This window comes from Eutrigla gurnardus (assembly GCF_963514095.1).
Source record: "Eutrigla gurnardus genome assembly, chromosome: 4".
Taxonomy (NCBI): Eukaryota; Metazoa; Chordata; class Actinopteri; order Perciformes; family Triglidae; genus Eutrigla; species Eutrigla gurnardus.
In genome coordinates, this window is record NC_139918.1 from 12,472,229 (window position 1) to 12,490,070 (window position 17,842).

The following is a 17,842-nucleotide window of genomic DNA, read 5'->3' on the forward strand; positions in this document are numbered from 1 at the left end:
ATCGTTGTTTCTGTGCTAACTTTTCTTCTGTAGTGGCCCCATTGACAAACCTGCTTAAGGCTGGAGCCAAGTACAACTGGTCACCTGAGTGTCAGGCAGCCTTTGAGAAGGTGAAGCAGCAACTGGGTTCAGCTCCTGTCCTGGCTGCCCCTCAGCTTGGGAAACCATTCCTGTTGCAGACGGATGCCAGCAATGTTGGGGCTGGGGCAGTTCTATTGCAGTTAGATGGTAACGGTTTAGAAAGACCTGTATGCTACTTTTCTAAAAAGTTCAAGCAGTACCAGCTGCATTATTCTGTGATAGAAAAGGAAGCTCTTGCATTGATCTGGGCTCTCCAGCACTTCGATGTTTACATTGGAGCAGGGGCCCCGCTGGTGGTGTACACGGACCACAATCCATTGACATTCTTGAGTTCTCTCCAAAACCCTAACCAGCGGTTGATGCGATGGACTTTGTTTCTACAGCCTTATCACCTGGATATTCGACATATCAAAGGCCAGAATAACGTAGCCGCTGACGCTCTTTCCCGTGCACCATTGCCTTAGCTACTTGGTTATTGTTTATTGGTTATGTAACCTATGGTTCCACCCAGGTAACATTTGTTGTCTTGCAGGTTACGTGGTGAACCCCGTTCCTAAGGAGGGGGGTGTGACAGCCCTCTGGCACCTCCTGATTGCCAGGCTTCCAGGAGGTGATCAGTGTAATGGGTAACACCCATGTGGGCTGAGCACCTACACTATATAAGCTGTGGGAATCAGCCATTTTGGCTCTCGGTGCCTGGACGGATGGTTTGTTCAGGGTTTTGGTTCAGCTTTGCTTCTGACATACACCACATGCTCCACTCATCCAGACACAGCACTCATTACTGATTACTGACTTACATGCACAACATTAACTTGCTTTATTCTAATTTGGGTTAAATAAACTATTTTGGCAAACTTAAAGTCATGTGTGGTCTCCTCTTTGTCATTCCCTTGAGCCGGGCTGTGACACTACATACAATAACAATCTCAATGTCAGGTTAAAAAATAATAACCTTCCAATCAGTAAAGCACGAGGACCACAAAGCCAATTAACTGCTTTAATTGACAGCTTTGTAGGACCTCTGTCTTATTCTGTTAATTGAAACATTTTAACAAAAAAAAGTGATATGATTCCAGATGGTAGTGTCATCTTTGAAAATGTGTTAATTATTTTACAATGATTTCTTCAGGCAAATCTACAAAAATGTAAAATAAAACCTTACGACAAAGTTGATGACCTACCGTATTCTTTTTGCAGCATTTGTGGAATCCACTTGCTCAAAATATATAGATTATTTTCAGTTGAAGTTTATGTTTTCTGTATGGCCTTCTTTTGAAAAAAAAAAAAAAATGAATGGATGTATTATAATCCTTAAGTTCGATAAAACAAAACCTTCATGCTGTCATACTAAAAAATAATCTTAATAAAAATGCCTTTTTTTTTTTTAGATCCGGACAGGGGACTGAAAACAAGCATTACCCTTGGCAAGCTGTGTTGTCTCATTCTGTCTCGTTTGCCAAAGAGTATTACACCTGCTGTATAGTGGTTCAGAATGTAAACACTCTGTCCAAGTTTACACTCGTTGGCATAGAGATGGAAGAGGCCCTCCATAACCTAAATTAAAAAACATAGATAAAGACAGAAAAACACAAGAAATAGAGCAGATAACACAATAATCACAGGTTTAAATAAGCAATGTAAAAATACAATCTTATTGGTATGGAAAGTTATTCTTTTTTTTCCCAGAACTTGGAATACTTTTCTCTATAAAGTCTACATAAATGTATTTTTGATATTTCATTGTATTGTGGGTAATGTTACAACAACCAAATACCTCGCCTGTCAGCCATCGGTGAGGTCTCAGCGAGCACAGTTCGCTGTGATGGATCACAAAACTGTGACCTGGCTGTGTGAGGGGGTAAATATTTTAGAAGTCTTGCTTTCTACCATTTTGAGAATTTTTAACAAACAGAAATGTAATTCTTCGTTTAGCAATAAGCCATAATTTAGTTACAACGGTACATTTACTATACCTTCTCCTTTGATTTTTGGAAGGTGAATGGCTTGCAGATTGGAGTTACATATCTCCCCCTCTTTTTCTGTTGCCGTTCCTTCCATTTCTCCGTATCCACTCTGAATGTCTTCACAAATAAGTATATTTTTTTTAGATGGAGGCAGTCATTGAGCAATTACAGAACCAGTGAGACAGAAATCTAGATTCTACAACATTGCACAACAATAATATTAATCAGTCATGATTACTTATTAAGAGTGTAGAAGTTGCAGTACACCAGTTTTTATAGTGTTTTTAGATTTTTAAAGAGACGACTTTTATTACACATCACTGTCATGTATTGGCACAAGATCTTAAAAGGAAGTACAGTACTCCAGGCTTACTCCATGTTTACATTGTTACACTGGTGCACATAACTTTTTCAATTAGGTGAACTAGCAAATAATTTGGTTACATACACATTTTACATTTCCCTTTTCTTTTTGTCAGTTGGCACTTATTTTCTTAACATGTTTAATTGTTGACCAGAATAAAAGATAAACAGATAAACGTTTTCTTTCATGAAATTCCAGCACTGTGGAAAAAGTCAACTTGTAAAGTGCTAATGACTGATAATCAACGACAATGATGGGGAAAGTCAGCTTGCAAAATTAAACAATATACCTTACCTTCTACGTCATTTTACTCAAAAGAATCATCAATTTACACCTCCACAGGTTATCCAATAAATTGATTTAGATGTCAATATTTTTGCACATGTGCCTGGAATGAGCTCACTCTTGAATTTAAATATATAAGTGATATTTTTATGCCAACCTTCCTCCGAGCAACTGTTTTGGAGTCTTCATACTCCTTCAGCAGAGCTATGTGGGTCGACTGGTACTGCACCACAAAATCGTCCAGTCTAGTCAGCCTGTTTGACTGGAAGCGGATGTGTTTGAGATCCCACTGGCTCTTCTCCATGATACACTGGGTCCTGTTGTCTTCTGTTATGTTCTGAAAAAAAAAAAAAAGAATCACACAAAGACATTGTGTTTGACTGTCCATGTTGTTATCCATACAAAGTTAACATTTATTTGAAAGAAAGACAGAATTACTTGTCTCTGCAGGTTTCTCAGGACATTGTATCTCTTACTGCAGTCTACATAGGCCTGTCCTGTGCCATGTCTTCCAAGGTCACCTAAGCATTGAAATATAATACATTAACTTATTTGCATGAAATTCATTGTCCAAACAGTTTTCTCATTTCAATACAGACATTTTGCTTGATTATAAATTACTTACCAAGCATTATTGCTGTCCAGAGTCCTGCATATGGGAGGATATATTTACGCAGATGAGCAAATAAACCTTTGCAGAGGTAGGGGTTTGAATGTTTAGTGGTGCAAATTTTGAGATAACACAGACCCGATGTCTAACCTAATGATACATAAAAAAAATAGACTGAAATTATTTCTAAGAAGTTATTTATATGACCCTTTATTATTGAGCATGTCTCAGTCCCTTGAAACAGATCCGAAATTCTAAACCGATACATTCTTGTAGTCACCTTTACTTTACGTCATGGCACTTCTTCTCATATCTCATGATCTATATTGTCGCTTGTGTTATTTCCCCACAAGTGTGTGTTGCTTTTGATGAAAGCCTGTGTTCCGTAAAAAAAACAAAGGTTCTTACCTTCAAATCCTCAACATTAATCTGCGACTTCACTATCTCCTCAATTTGTACTCCTTTCTTTAGTAGCCAAGACTGCAGATTTTGATAATGTTTTTGAACATTGGCCCCACTGGATGGACTTGAAAATACAACCGCTGCACTTTCCAACATGTCATCCAGGTCACACAAGGACTTAGCTGTAGTCAGCAAACCAAAAGTGTGCATGGCCAGATGATAGTGTTTTGGTGCACTGTGGGAAGGAAAATAAAAAAGGTTAAATCTTTAAGAAAATGTGTTTCTCTAATCCTTAATTGAAAAACAATATTACATTGTTTTCAAGTAATCATTACCCCATATTAGTTGAATGTATGATATGCAGGTCTAATGGACATTTACTGAGCAAGTTTGTTTTTCACTTGCACAGTTCAGGTTAGAAAATCCCAAGGCCACTCTGCTAAGAGTATTCAAATATGTGATCAGCAAGAGCAGATCCTACCTTGGTACTTTTGAGAATAGAAAACATTTTTGGATTTAATTATTTTGTTCTTGTTGATATTATGCTGAGAGAGTATTAGAAACTAATTGAACTTGCTGTTGTGTTTACCCTGTGCATTAAAAGGCTGATACATAGTATTTTATTTCTGAGACCTTCTGTGTTTTCCAAAATTATTCTATGAGTTAATGTGGATTAAAACATGAAAAAGACAGAGTAGTTGATGCTTACTACTTTCGACACATGTCTTTCGCGTTCTTCATCACGTGACTTAGACAGCGATGGAGAACAGGCAACCCGAAGTCCGTCTTGGTTGCTGTTCCACTGGCTATCCTGTCGTAGGCGTTGATGGTGTCATGCAGATTTTTTCGGGCAAATGTGAGACAAATGGCTTGCATTAGAACCATTGACCCATCACACATGATGAAGATGGGTGCTCGAATGCCTCTGCGTCCATAAGCCCTTGTGACATCTGTTTGAAAGGCCTCTAGGAAATAGGTCACTGAGGCGGTGGTGTGGTCACAGGTCAGGTAAGTCGCAACTGGTAGTGGAGATGATTTTTTTGGGGGATTTCTGACCACCAGTTCATAGACATAAAAGGGAGGAGAGTCCTTTTCTTTCTTCTTGATGCTACCTGTAGCATCAAGATAAAGTATGTCCTCCCGACATCGCTCCTGGTATATGTCAATGCTCCTTTGGGACCAAAGGAGAACCCCTTTTGGATGAAGAAGTACTTTTTGTAGAACTTCTTCTGCAGCATGGGTTCTTCTTTTAACCATTTCCTGGAGACTTAAAATCTCATTTTTGTGCAGGCGACTTTTCTTCCTGAATTCCCATGAAATGGTTTTCAAAACATTTGGAGTGGGAGCCTCATCCCTGCAGCCAGAAGCCAGTACGTCCTCCTTTAAAGGGCCTATATTTTCAAGGTACATGGCTCGAGGCAACTTTGACTGCAACTTTTCCCCTCGGACATTTCTTTCTCCTGCCCTGACTGGTCTTCTCTTCAGTTCCATTTTGTTGTGGACACACATCCCCCCCTGAAAGTCCACTTTGACTTTTAGGTCCTCCTCACTCTCTAAAGTGACTGTCACAGTGACCGGGCAGTCCTGAAAACTGCAATATCCCAGACACCAAAATTCTGGGCCTGGTTTTCGGGACCCCGAAACCTTGAGAGTGTGCCCTTTGAAAAGAATTGAGCAATATGGATGGATGCTCCTGATTCCTTTAGAAATAAGATTTGTCCATTCAAGACCTTTGAATCTTCTTCGTTGCCATTTTCTTTTGATGTCATCCCACTCCTTTCTCTCAATAAAAAAAAAGGTAGGTTTCTTTGGGACTTCAATCTTTATGTATCCATCGCTCACGATGTCGGTCTCGGTGCCCTAATGAAAATATACAATGTTAGAATGAAATGTATTGCATGACTTTATACACTAAATAAATAATGATATATGTGTACTCTTTTGTCTTAAAACTATATGTAATTTAAGAATAAGTTGACATTGAATCTTTGTATTTAAATAGAAAATTAGGAAAAATCATGAGTAGCAATGTGTGTGTTGACATAAAATGCATATGGTAAAGAACATATTGAATATAGTGTAAGATGAGATTTATTTTTAAATTTAAAGTTATTAGAGAATTGGTATAATTTCATTCATTCATTCAAGTATTTGTATTATTTTCTTTAATTCAGAACAGGAACTATATTTCAGGATACACCTTGCATTTAATAGGTGATTGTTAATATTGAGTGATATAATTTATCACATGTTGGTGAGTGCTCAGTTGTCCTATGGTTGAGACGGACATTAAAGTATTCTATGCTACCCTGAAGAAACGGTCCCCGTGCGTTTGCTTGACCCACAGCCCATAACTAATTTAATTTAGTCAAAGTCAAGTTTATAGTTAATGCTAAGAGTAATCAGCATTACAATAGCATTGAAAAGCAGATCTCGAAAACAGCTATGAAAATATAATGTGAATGTACCATCTGTAAAAGAAAATGTTATCAATTATTTATTGTAAATGTGTATTAAAATGTATAGATGTTTATCAGAGAAGGGAATTTTGACTTAATTTGTAACTCAGTGTAGAGCAAATCTTCAAAACAAGGACAAACATCTAGAGAAATAACAAAGTAGCAATGGGAGGATAAAGCTGTGTAAATACATATTTGTATTTTTATTTGTTGTGGACTATTATTATCAACTAAATGCCTGAAAGTATACACAACTGTTTCATCAACTGTAACTTATCATTACAAATGTCTCACATGCAGCATTGATTTAATACCTGAGAAGACTGTTGTCCAGGGTCATCAGTTCCACTAGCCAGTGGCGATGGAGACGATGGAGGTGTGCGCTTTGAAGGACAACAACCAACATTTAGTGTAAGGCTTTGTGCCACCCAAAATTTGATGAGACAGGGTTGATTTAATACCTGAGAAGACTGTTGTCCAGGGTCATCAGTTCCACTAGCTGGTGGAGATGGGGACGATGGAGGTGTGCGCTTTGAAAGAAAGACAACCAACATTTAGTGTAAGGCTTTGTGCCTGCCAAAATATGATGAGACAGCGTACACAGCATTGACTTAATACCTGAGAAGACTGTTGTCCAGGGTCATCAGTTCCACTAGCTGGTGGAGATGGGGATGATGGAGGTGTGTGCTTTGAAGGACAACAACCAACATTTAGTGTAAGGCTTTGTGCCACCCAAAATTTGATGATACAGCATTGACATAATACCTCAATATAAGTACACACCTTTTGAAATGATTGTTGTGATCTTCGAAGTCTGTATCGATTGCTAGCTGTGTTAGGAATGCCAAGTCCCGTACAAACTTGACCCCAGAGTCCATCTCTAGCCGAGGAATTGGAGTTTAATTTAATGCGAGTCTTTTGCAGGTCCTCACATTTTTTAGAAATCTGTTTGTCCGAGATTTCTTTTGTTTTGTTCTAATGAAAAACAAACCATACGAGTTAAATCAAGAACATATTGGACATAAATTGTAACTAAAATGTTTATAGAATAAAGTTGCTCACCCCAAATAACTTGAAAAAGTAGACTCTATAAATGTAAAAAGAAGAACATGTTACGATAGCATCATAAATTGAGCATCCTACTCAAATAAATTCCAGAATTAAATCAGCATCAAACAAAGTAAGGACTACAATAACGCTTAATGCTACTGTTTTGTGTAGAATTTTATAATACATTAAAGGGACCAAATTATTTGTCTTTTATGCAAAGATTAACTGTAGGTCAAGATTAAAAATAAAATCTTCATGAAAGTGATGTGGCACTAAAAACTAAAAAAAGATTTATTTTATGTCTTTAACATGTCACACTGCATTATATTTAGGAAAGTTTTTGTACCATGGACTTTTTGCCAGGTGAACAATAATATATGATAAATAAGGAACGGAAGTTTAACTCAATCAAATTCACAAGCTTGCTGTGTGTGTGTGTGTGAGAGAGAGAGAGAGAGAGAGAGAGAGAGAGAGAGAGAGAGAGAGAGTGTGGGGGATGGGTGAAAAAAACACCTTTTTTTCACACCATTAGTTACTTCTCATTCTAAAACATTTACTTTGTGTTTCTCTGCATAGAAGAAATCATTACTACGTCTGGCACAAATGGATTTGAATATGTAGGTCTACTACTACTAACAGGTTGAATTTCACCAGAACACTATAGCCTACTTTATAATAATTATGCATTGTTTATTTATTCTGTGCATGACAGAAAAAGGACACAAACGTGTATACGTTGACTCATTAACGGAAACACACTGAATTAACTTTCAGTTCACCTAAAATAAATTTGTTTTTATGTAACGTTTCGGAAATGTTTTCTTATAACAACTCAAGGTGATATATTGCCATTGATTGTATTTGTGATGTTGACCGAAAAGGAAAAGTTCTGTTTATTATGTACTACTTAATCATAATTACGCATAGGCCTATGTAGCATTGTTTATTTATTCTGTATATATGGCTACGGTGTAGGGTCTTGCTGCAGACCTGGAGACGTGCGGTTTTGAGCCCTTGCAGTTTTGGGCCCCACAGATTTATTTTATTTTTTCTAAGTGGGTATTGTTTTTCGGTGTGTAGCCCTTGTCTCCTTTTAAACTTAAAAAAATGTTTTGTTGAGATTTGTTGAGATAACCAAAAAACATAACAGAAGTCTGTGTTTCTGTGGGGATGTTGATTTTAACGTGTTTTTCAACACGTGTGATTTTAACAGACAGCCGCACCACTAGATAACAGTATAACACAGAGCATACACCCATTGTGAGAATTACATTATTACAACAGGGGACATGTCAAATTGATGTTTAGACTATGCAATCAGCATTATTTTTTCATGAGTACACTGAGATAATTCTGCTATTTATGAGTCTGTGATAACAGGGCGATTCCTTTTAAATTGAATCTCAAATCATATGTAATTTGTGTCATATTTGACACTTTGACATGCTTTTATTCTGAAACAACACATCAGAATGTCTTGATACTCACTGGGTCACACTACCAGGTCATATACTGTCACTCTGAAGTGGAATTGTTGCTTGATAACAGGGCGTTTCCTTTTAAATTGAATCCCAAATCATATGTAATTTGTCTCATATTTGACACTTTGACATGCTTTTATTCTGAAACAACACATCAGAATGTCTTGATACTCACTGGGTCACACTACCAGGTCATATACTGTCACTCTGAAGTGGAATTATTGCTTGATAACAGGGCGTTTCCTTTTAAATTGAATCCCAAATCATATGTAATTTGTCTCATATTTGACACTTTTACGGGCTTTTAATTTGAAACTATACACCAGAAAGACTTGAAAATTCCTGGGTAGCAATATGAGGCTGTGTATGTCTACTATTACCCTGAGTGAAATTAGCATACGGAAACATGGCCTTGTTAGAAATTCCAATAAAAAAACGATTGGCTTAAGATTACAATTGTCAATTATTTGAGCCTTTATTTTGAAAGTACATATCACAAGGTCCATTTCCGTTGACAGTATTTGCTTTCGTTGACAGTCTTTCACTATGTACCCGACGAATGCTTTTATTTTGAAAGTAGTTCTGAGACACTATTACCGTAAAGCTACTATAAACACGTACAGCAAAAAACTGGGTCGGCTGGCTTGACTGTCGTTCCCGATGTGTCGGCTGGCTTGACCGCAGTCATTCGTCCGGGGTGCGCTGCTGCTTTGCGCCGGACCCGGTGAGACACCCGATTTGGTTCCCCCCCAGTTCCTGTTCCCCTTTACGCCGATTTACTGACGATCCGTGCGTAGTTGCTGTGTTACCGTACGTATTTACGGAAAAAAACGCAACGTGAAAACAGCTGGATGTACGGAAAGCGAAATGGGACAAACCTCACACCAGGCTGTGCGGCTGTAATGTGCTGCGTTGATTTTAGCGTCACAAAACAACTAGGCCTATATTGTGTAGGCTACTGTTATGTTACTTATTACATTAAAGCAAAAAAAATGTAAAGGTATTTGCTTGACCAGCCATTGGTTGGTCATTTGACAAAGGAATAAGATTAAAGGACAATAATAGGGGAAACAGTTTCCATCAATGATGTATTTATTAGGGCAGTTTTAATCGCATATCGTGTTAACTCATAGTTAACTCGCAATTAATAACACTTTCAAAATTCCGTTTAAATCAACTCCAATTGAAGTTAAAAGATTCAAATTGAATGACACGTTATCAGTCATACAAAATGTACCTAATAACCAAAATCTTGGCCAAGTGATCTTCAGGGAGTTTTCATTTCATTTTGTTGACTTTGTTTGTTGATTGAATATGAAACTTACGGAACACAACAGATTTGGGAATTGTAAACAGGCAGTTAATTAGTACAATTGTAAACAAACAGTTACAAGTGTAGTTAACAAACAAATGATTTCTGATATGGATGTTGACATTCTGTGGGCAATACCTTTCAAAATCAAAGTAAAATTCACTCTTCTGTCTGTTCTAGCGTGTTGCGGTGACTGCGACTGGACTCTTCTCATGGTTAACCGGCCAGCAGCCCATCGTCATTTGTAATGTTTTGTCTGTATCTACAGGTGCTGGTCAACGAATTAGAATAATTTGAAATAGTGCAATCATTAAATTCTTTGAATGCATTTTTTGTGCAGAAAGCAAATCAGGTGTTCACCGCACCTGTCCTACTCGTTGGACTAATCACAGAACTCGTTACCTGTAAAAAATTTGCTCAGCTGAGCTTTCCAAAAGGCCCATTTAGGCCATTTAACTGTGACACTGTTGTTTTATTGAATTAGAATAATGGAGAAACCGTTTCATTGAATTAGAATAATTTTTATTATAATTAGAATCATCACTTTCTCAGTATTTTGTGGCTGCCCCCTTGGCTTGTATGACTGCCTGAAGTCTCCGCGGCATCGATTTGACCAGCTTGTCGCAAGTTTCCGCACTCACAGCTTCCCAGGCAGTGGCGATGTTCTGCTTCAGTTGGTCCAGCGTAGTAGGCTTTCTGTCGCGAATTTTCCGCTTGACGATGGCCCAAAGGTTTTCAATGACATTGAGGTCAGGCGAGTTGGCCGGCCATGCCAAAACTTCAAGCTGTTTTTTAGTGAACCAATCTTTGGTCGACTTTGCCGCATGAGCCGGTGCAAGATCCTGTTGAAATATGAAGTCTTCTTCGCCGAACTGTTCCTCAACAGTCGGAATCAGGAACGTTTCCAGAACATCTTGATATACGGCAGCATTGACAGTCGTCTTGAGGAAGCAGAGTCTCCCTACACCTCGAGCGGACATGCATCCCCAGACCATAACGCTCTGGGGAAACTTGACGGATCTTTTCATGCACTCGTGGTTGTAGGTTTCGCCACCACGACGCCAGACACGAGGACCTTGGTCACCGAAGGAGATGCAGAAGCGTGATTCGTCACTGAAGACCACTTTCTGCCAGTCTTCAGCAGTCCACTCGACGTGTTCTTTGGCCCACTTCAGCCGTTTCTCCATTTGTTTCTTGTTCAGCATCGGTTTTACTGCTGGAACGCGAGATTTGAAGCCGAGTTCGCGCAGACGACGGTAAGTGGTTGATCTGGAGACGTCAGCGCCGGTCTGCTTGTTCCACAAGTCGGTGAGCTCGGAAGTGGACTTGAACCGGTTGCTGACTGCGATCTTTCTCAGCTGCTTGTTGTCGCGAGCAGAAGTTTTTCGGACGCCGGAACAGTTGGTGCGCTTGCTGCAGTTTTTCTTGAGAGCTTTGCAGACGGAAGACTGGCTGATGCCGAGCTGCTCAGCAATTTTAGTTTGGGTCAAGCCTTGTTGGCGAAGGGCTTGAATTTGAGCCACTATTCCGGTTGAGAGGTCGCGCTGCTTACCCATGATTGATTTTACAACTTAGAAATTCTACTCAACCCTGACTTTATACTGCACAGTGAACACTCTTCACAGAAAACAAAAATTCGAGCATTTATTCTAATTCAATGAAACGGTTTCTCCATTATTCTAATTCAATAAAACAACAGTGTCACAGTTAAATGGCCTAAATGGGCCTTTTGGAAAGCTCAGCTGAGCAAATTTTTTACAGGTAACGAGTTCTGTGATTAGTCTAACGAGTAGGACAGGTGCGGTGAACACCTGATTTGCTTTCTGCACAAAAAATGCATTCAAAGAATTTAATGATTGTACTATTTCAAATTATTCTAATTCGTTGACCAGCACCGTATGTATGTCAATTGTGGCAACCATTGCCCTCCTGAACCATCCCTGGAAGGAGGAATCCCCCACTCAGCGCTCCTTCCCAAGCCTGTTAAGCGCTTTGAGACTGTAATGGTGATTAAGGGCTATACAAATTAAATTTAATTGAGAAAAAAAACAATAATAAATGAGAAGGCGAGTTAATTCGCTCTTTGTATAAAAATAATAATAAATGAGAAGGCGAGTTAATTCGCTCTTTGTATAAAAATAATAATAAATGAGAAGGCGAGTTAATTCGCTCTTTGTAAAAAAATAATAATAAATGAGAAGGCGAGTTAATTCGCTCTTTGTATAAAAAAAATAAAGATTGCGTTAACGCTTAACGCATTATTTTCCCTGAAGGCATGCCTGGCATTCAAATATGCCTTCCATGGACGGCTTTCCCACACACTCAGTGTGGAACCATCGTTCGCACCTATCACAAGCAATCTGCAAATAAATAAAGGTAGAATTAGGCTGGCTTATAAATATGTGCTGGTTAATAAGGGCTGCACGCCAATCCTATAGTATAATGCTACTTACCCAAGTCAGGTTTTCCATATCATTAAAGGTCTCTGCCTCCCCACAAAAATGACACAGGTCACTCAAGTCATCTACGAATTAAGATAACTTTTGTAAAGAATTTGACAGACACGGGAAGCAAAGTCTAATAGGGTCAGGTTACACCATTATCCCTATTCAAGCCACTTGGTGGAGCGGTAGGACTCGCGACCAACACACTGACACAGGTTGAAATCCTGACCTGTGTGCCTACTCCTATAAGGAAAGGGCATTGATTAAAAGATTTGAAGTGCTTACCAGATTGAGTGAGGATGGTGGTGGCTATTTCCATCCTTAGATTATTCACAGAGGACGGGGGGAAATCGATGGATGTTGTAGCATCGATGAGGTGTTCTGCAAACTGAAAGTGTGAGAATGAGCCCATAATTCACAGGTCCCCCAATGCGTGATATAGCGTTTACACCTGTGATATCATTTGCCATGTAATATAGCATACTTTCAAAGCAAACACCCCACAAGATATTGTGTCCTGCTGGAGTGGGTGCTTCAGAGTGTCACACGTCCAGTGAGACACGTTCACGGCCATTCTTCTCATCAGGGCTCTAAAGAAAAGTTTGTTAAGTTGTTACTAGTGAACTAGTAAAAACCAAATATCCCTGCTGTAGGAAAATATAGGCTACCTCGTTGTCTCCAAACACCTTTTTATCTTCACTGGTGACTCTCCTAGAGAGTCCAGTAAAATAGTTTTCTTTTTGGATGGATACATGGCCTGGGAAAATATATATATATGGTAATAGGATTGTAAAAGTATGTAGGCCTTTTTACATTTTAATTTAGGAAAAGTCCTGGGAACTCCCTTCTTTGTCACATACTTACAACAAGAAACCAATGGTGGCAATCATTCACAATGCCTAGAATTGTCTCATAGGCAGAGGCATCCAGCTGAGAAAAGCATCACAAATAATGAGTGTAGGTTAATTATAGCCTTTAAACCCATCATTAAGCCCACCTTTTCACCCAAACAACCCTCAACATCAACTATATGATAACTGGTGGCTTGCACTTGCAGCACTGAACAAATAAACCCTCTTCTTTCAATCTCAGAGCCGAGAACACCACCACCACCAACACCATTATCATGTTTCAGCACACCTTCAGTTTGAGATTTTTTTTCTGCCACATGGATGTCATGGCGAAAGTGTCCAGGTGGTAGGCTTTTTTTTCTGCATGCTGCCTCACCATTATTTTCAGATACGAATTGATTACCTACATCAACATTAAAAATGATTAAAACTTTGCAGGTGAAGCCATAATGCCTTTGGAATTCAGGAATATGTACCTCGGACTCCAATTCCTGGCCAGGGCCCAGCTGGAAGATGTCTTGGTAAAAGACCTTGTAGGGCCCAACCTTTGCCAGTAGCACTTGGCTTTTATTGCCATTCCAGGCATCCATGATACCTGTAACACAGAGCACAATTAACAAACAACAATAAAGAGTTTTTAAATAAAGGCCATTGTTGGGTATGTATCACTTACGGCTGCGCACAAGATCGTATGGGATTACTGGGTCCAGTGTACAAGCGGCCTGAGACGGTGAAGGTGCAGATGGTGCGTGAACTGTTAGATTAATTGGTGATTTGGGTGAGGATGGAGCAGGTGGTGAGTGGTAGGCGGGTTTATTTGAGAGGTCAAGCGGTGTCGGTAAAGGTGAATGGGTGACTGAGGGGATAGTGGGACTGACAATAAACATTTTTTTCATTGGGGGTTCTTCTGGGGATGTTTTCTGAATTCGATGAGGTATGCGCGGTGCAGGATCAATGAATTGTTTCAGATGGTCGGTGTTGATTTTGGCGTGTTGATTGCCGTTATCATCTACGAGGTCTGCACTTTTCCCATCTATTTTAGTGATGCGATATGGTCCAAGCCAGGTACGCTCCAGTTTTCCCCCTTTCCGCTGCTGCGTTCTAATGTTTTTCCGCAGGACCCTCTGGCCCACAGTAAAGCAGACTTGAAAGGAATTTTCTGCCTTTTTTCCTGTTTTTTCACAACGCTGTTTCGAACCATGGCATCAAATGTTTCCTTTAACGCTATGCCTGCAGATACGGCTTTGTTCGCCACAACATCTTCCACTGAGCTGTCCACCTTTCCAATAGAAAAATAAACAAAGATTAAGAATGGAATTGGAATGCTGAAATTACCTGACACAAGTGAGACAACATGCCATACCGTGAAATCCTCTGCTACTTCGCATGGGTACCGTGCCTCCATACCAAACATCATAAAGAAAGGAGAGAACCTGGTGGTGAAGTGTGGCTTCGTTCTGAGGCCAAACATCACGGCATCCAAGTATAGGTCCCATGTGTCTGGCTTTTCACCCACAAGTTTGCATAATGCTCTGTATAGACAGAAGGACATAATTGTCATCAGTCATCATGTTTTTTTAAATGACACCAATATTGTTGACAAGCTAATAGCTCTTCTGCAATCTATTTTGAGTCATTTCCTAATTACAGCTTCACCTCTGAATTGTTCCATTCAACTTTTCCACAAGACCATTTGTCTGTGGATGGTACGGAGCGCACAGACTCCTCTCCACATTTAAAAATGTGCAGATGTTTGAGTTGAGCTGTTGAAAAACATGAAGAGTACAATTTAACCACAGATGTGTTTTGTATTGCATAGAGTAGTAGGTACATACAGCTTTCTGACCATGAAGAGCAGTGCTGGTTTATACACCAAGCCAAAATTGACTAACCTCATTCACAAACTCACTGCCCTGATCGGTGAGGATGCGTTGCGGTGCGCCAAACCTATAAAAGAATTTCATTATGCACTGCGAGACCACCTGTGCACTTTTGTTGGGTATGGCGTAGACTTCGGCCCATTTGGTGTAGTAGTCCACCATGACACACATGTACATGTTGCCATCTTGGGTTTTAGTCAGTTTTCCCACCAAGTCCATGCCGACCAACTCAAGTGGGTGGTCAACCTGAAAATCCCCAAATATATATCATTGTTATCACAAAGCATGGATGTTGTTTGAAAGTATTCAGTGAAATGAAAGGCTTAGTACATACATGAATTGGAATATAATCTGGCTCCTTTTTGATGGAGAGCCTACTGTATTGGCATTTAGCACACTGTGAAACCTGGTGGTTCAAAAGTAGACATGGGAAATAAAGTCTAGGAAGCAAGAAAATATATGGATGAGCTCAATCTACTATACAGTACGATTAAATAATTCCATTTACCCATTTATCCAAGTCAACCCCCATTCCAGGCCAATAAAACCTGGCGGTGACTGCATATTTGGTCTTCTGGGTTCCACAGTGGCCTCCATGGGCACTATCATGGAAATCCAGAAAGATTTTGTTGGCCTCCTCCTCCCCAACCACTACTTTCTTACGGACCTCCATGTCGTTTTTGCATGATACGTAATACATTGTATCACCTATTGAAACAAGGTTGTTGTCAGTAGAATACAATAAACACTTAATTTACTCTGATAAGCAATCGAGTTAGAGATCAGGGAATTATTAGGTAGGCATAGCGTTACAATGGCTTACCATCAAGCAGAAAACAGGCGGACCGTCTACGAATAACATATTTCTGCTCCTTCGATATCGCTATGGGATAGGATCCGTTTTTTTTGTAATTGAGAATCTCATTGTACAGTTTTCGGTCCATTGTCGACTCTTCACCATGAACTTGAAATTCATTCAATCGTCGTTTCCCAGCTCGTGTACAACCTTCCCACGTGAATTTATACACGTTGCGCCCATCGTTATTGGTTAGGTTACGCCCTATTCAATTAAGCTATTATTATATTGCCTCGATCAGACCAAACAGACAACAACAGAGTAATTTCTTTATTAGGCCTGGTTCCAAAGAAATGCATGATTTATAAGATTTTAAAGAACTAGGCAGCTTAGAATGCCTATTCATTCATGAATTCACACAAATCAATGATCAATTCACCGAACAAAATATTGTTTACTGAAAGCCAATGTAGGCCTACCCATTATCTATATCTATTGAACGACATGCCCATAAAATAAGCTATAGGCCTACATGATTGTCATTGTGATGATTGACCTCTTCAACTGTTGCATAGACACGATACCAATTCAACAACAAAGCATGGTATTTATTTTTATTTTTTATTATTTACAAGTCAACAGATCCCAGGCGTGTACTCAGATCTGACATATTACAAAAGCAATTAACTATATTACATTAAATACAATGACTCATAACATAAGTAATAGTATATTTAAAGAACAGAATAAACAATAATAGAAACAATAAAAATTGCGTTTTCGCACGCAATCTCTTACGCAACTCGTCAAACTTTTTGTACCACTTGGCTTTCCGTAGATCCAGTTGTTTTGGGTTGGTCCTGTGGGCGGAGTCAGATAACATTGCATTTCGAGGGGGAACAGGAATTCCAAGGGGGAACCAAATCGGGTGTCTCACCGGACGCTGTGCCGAGGGCCCGTCACCTTCACCCTCCTCACATCACCCTCCTCACATCACCCTCCTCACCGTCACCCTCCTCTGAGCCCAACGCTGCAGACTCTGGAAGGACAGAAACGATTTAACGTTTTGTTTTATATACAATAAAAGTTTAAAATCTGTTCACCCTTATACCTCTGGTCTCAGTCGCGTCTGTGTCTCCCTCCTTTTCAGACACAATCCCCGTCAAAGTCACATCAAAATCAAACTTACTCAAATCCTCTAGCAATACATTAAATCCATGTTAGGAGCGGAAAGATGTCATTTACCTTCAGATCACCGTCCGCTCCGTCCAGCTGACGCCGTTGACTGCAGCAGCATGTGTTGTCACTCGCACTGCGTCTTTTTCTTCGTGATCCCGCTGCTGTGGCCACTAAATTAAATTATTGTCCGGGCCTCCACCTCCCCAACAAGTGTCTCTTTCTCCGTTTCTGAAAAGTTACGTTTCTTTGCTTTTTCCTGACCTGTCGCCGTGATTCACCACACGGAAACGATAGCATGCCGGCTCATTAACATAGTAAAATGTGGGCGTGTACAGGGCGGGATTCAGGTACACACACTTGTAGGTGATCCTGTGATTTATAAAGGAAACATTGCGTATAGTTTGCGTGCGCACTTTTAGTAAGGATCCTACGCACAGTTTTATAAATGAGGGCCCAGGTCCTGGTGTACTCTGCCTGTGGGAAAATTAGCACACTGGGCTATGTTAATTATTTTGTATGTCCCTGTACAAATACTGCTGTTTACAATCACTGAAGCTTTTCAACCTCCATGAAATTTTATTTATTTATTTTTTTCAGCACTTTCTAATTGCTGCCGTATCTATCTGATTTAGACTGGAACTACCATTCGATGAAAAAACATATTTCTCCCAAACCTCCAGA

General features: G+C 39.6%; 1 long non-coding RNA gene across 1 annotated transcript; it reads right to left on the bottom strand.

The window, feature by feature from the left end:
• Positions 1 to 14,572: 14,572 nt before the first annotated feature.
• LOC311012771 lies at positions 14,573 to 15,321 on the bottom strand. Its single transcript, XR_014597071.1, has 3 exons — positions 15,199 to 15,321; positions 14,963 to 15,069; positions 14,573 to 14,838 (listed from the first exon to the last, which is right to left on the bottom strand). It is a non-coding gene; the product is annotated as an uncharacterized lncRNA (long non-coding RNA).
• Between the last annotated feature and the right edge of the window lie 2,521 nt (positions 15,322 to 17,842).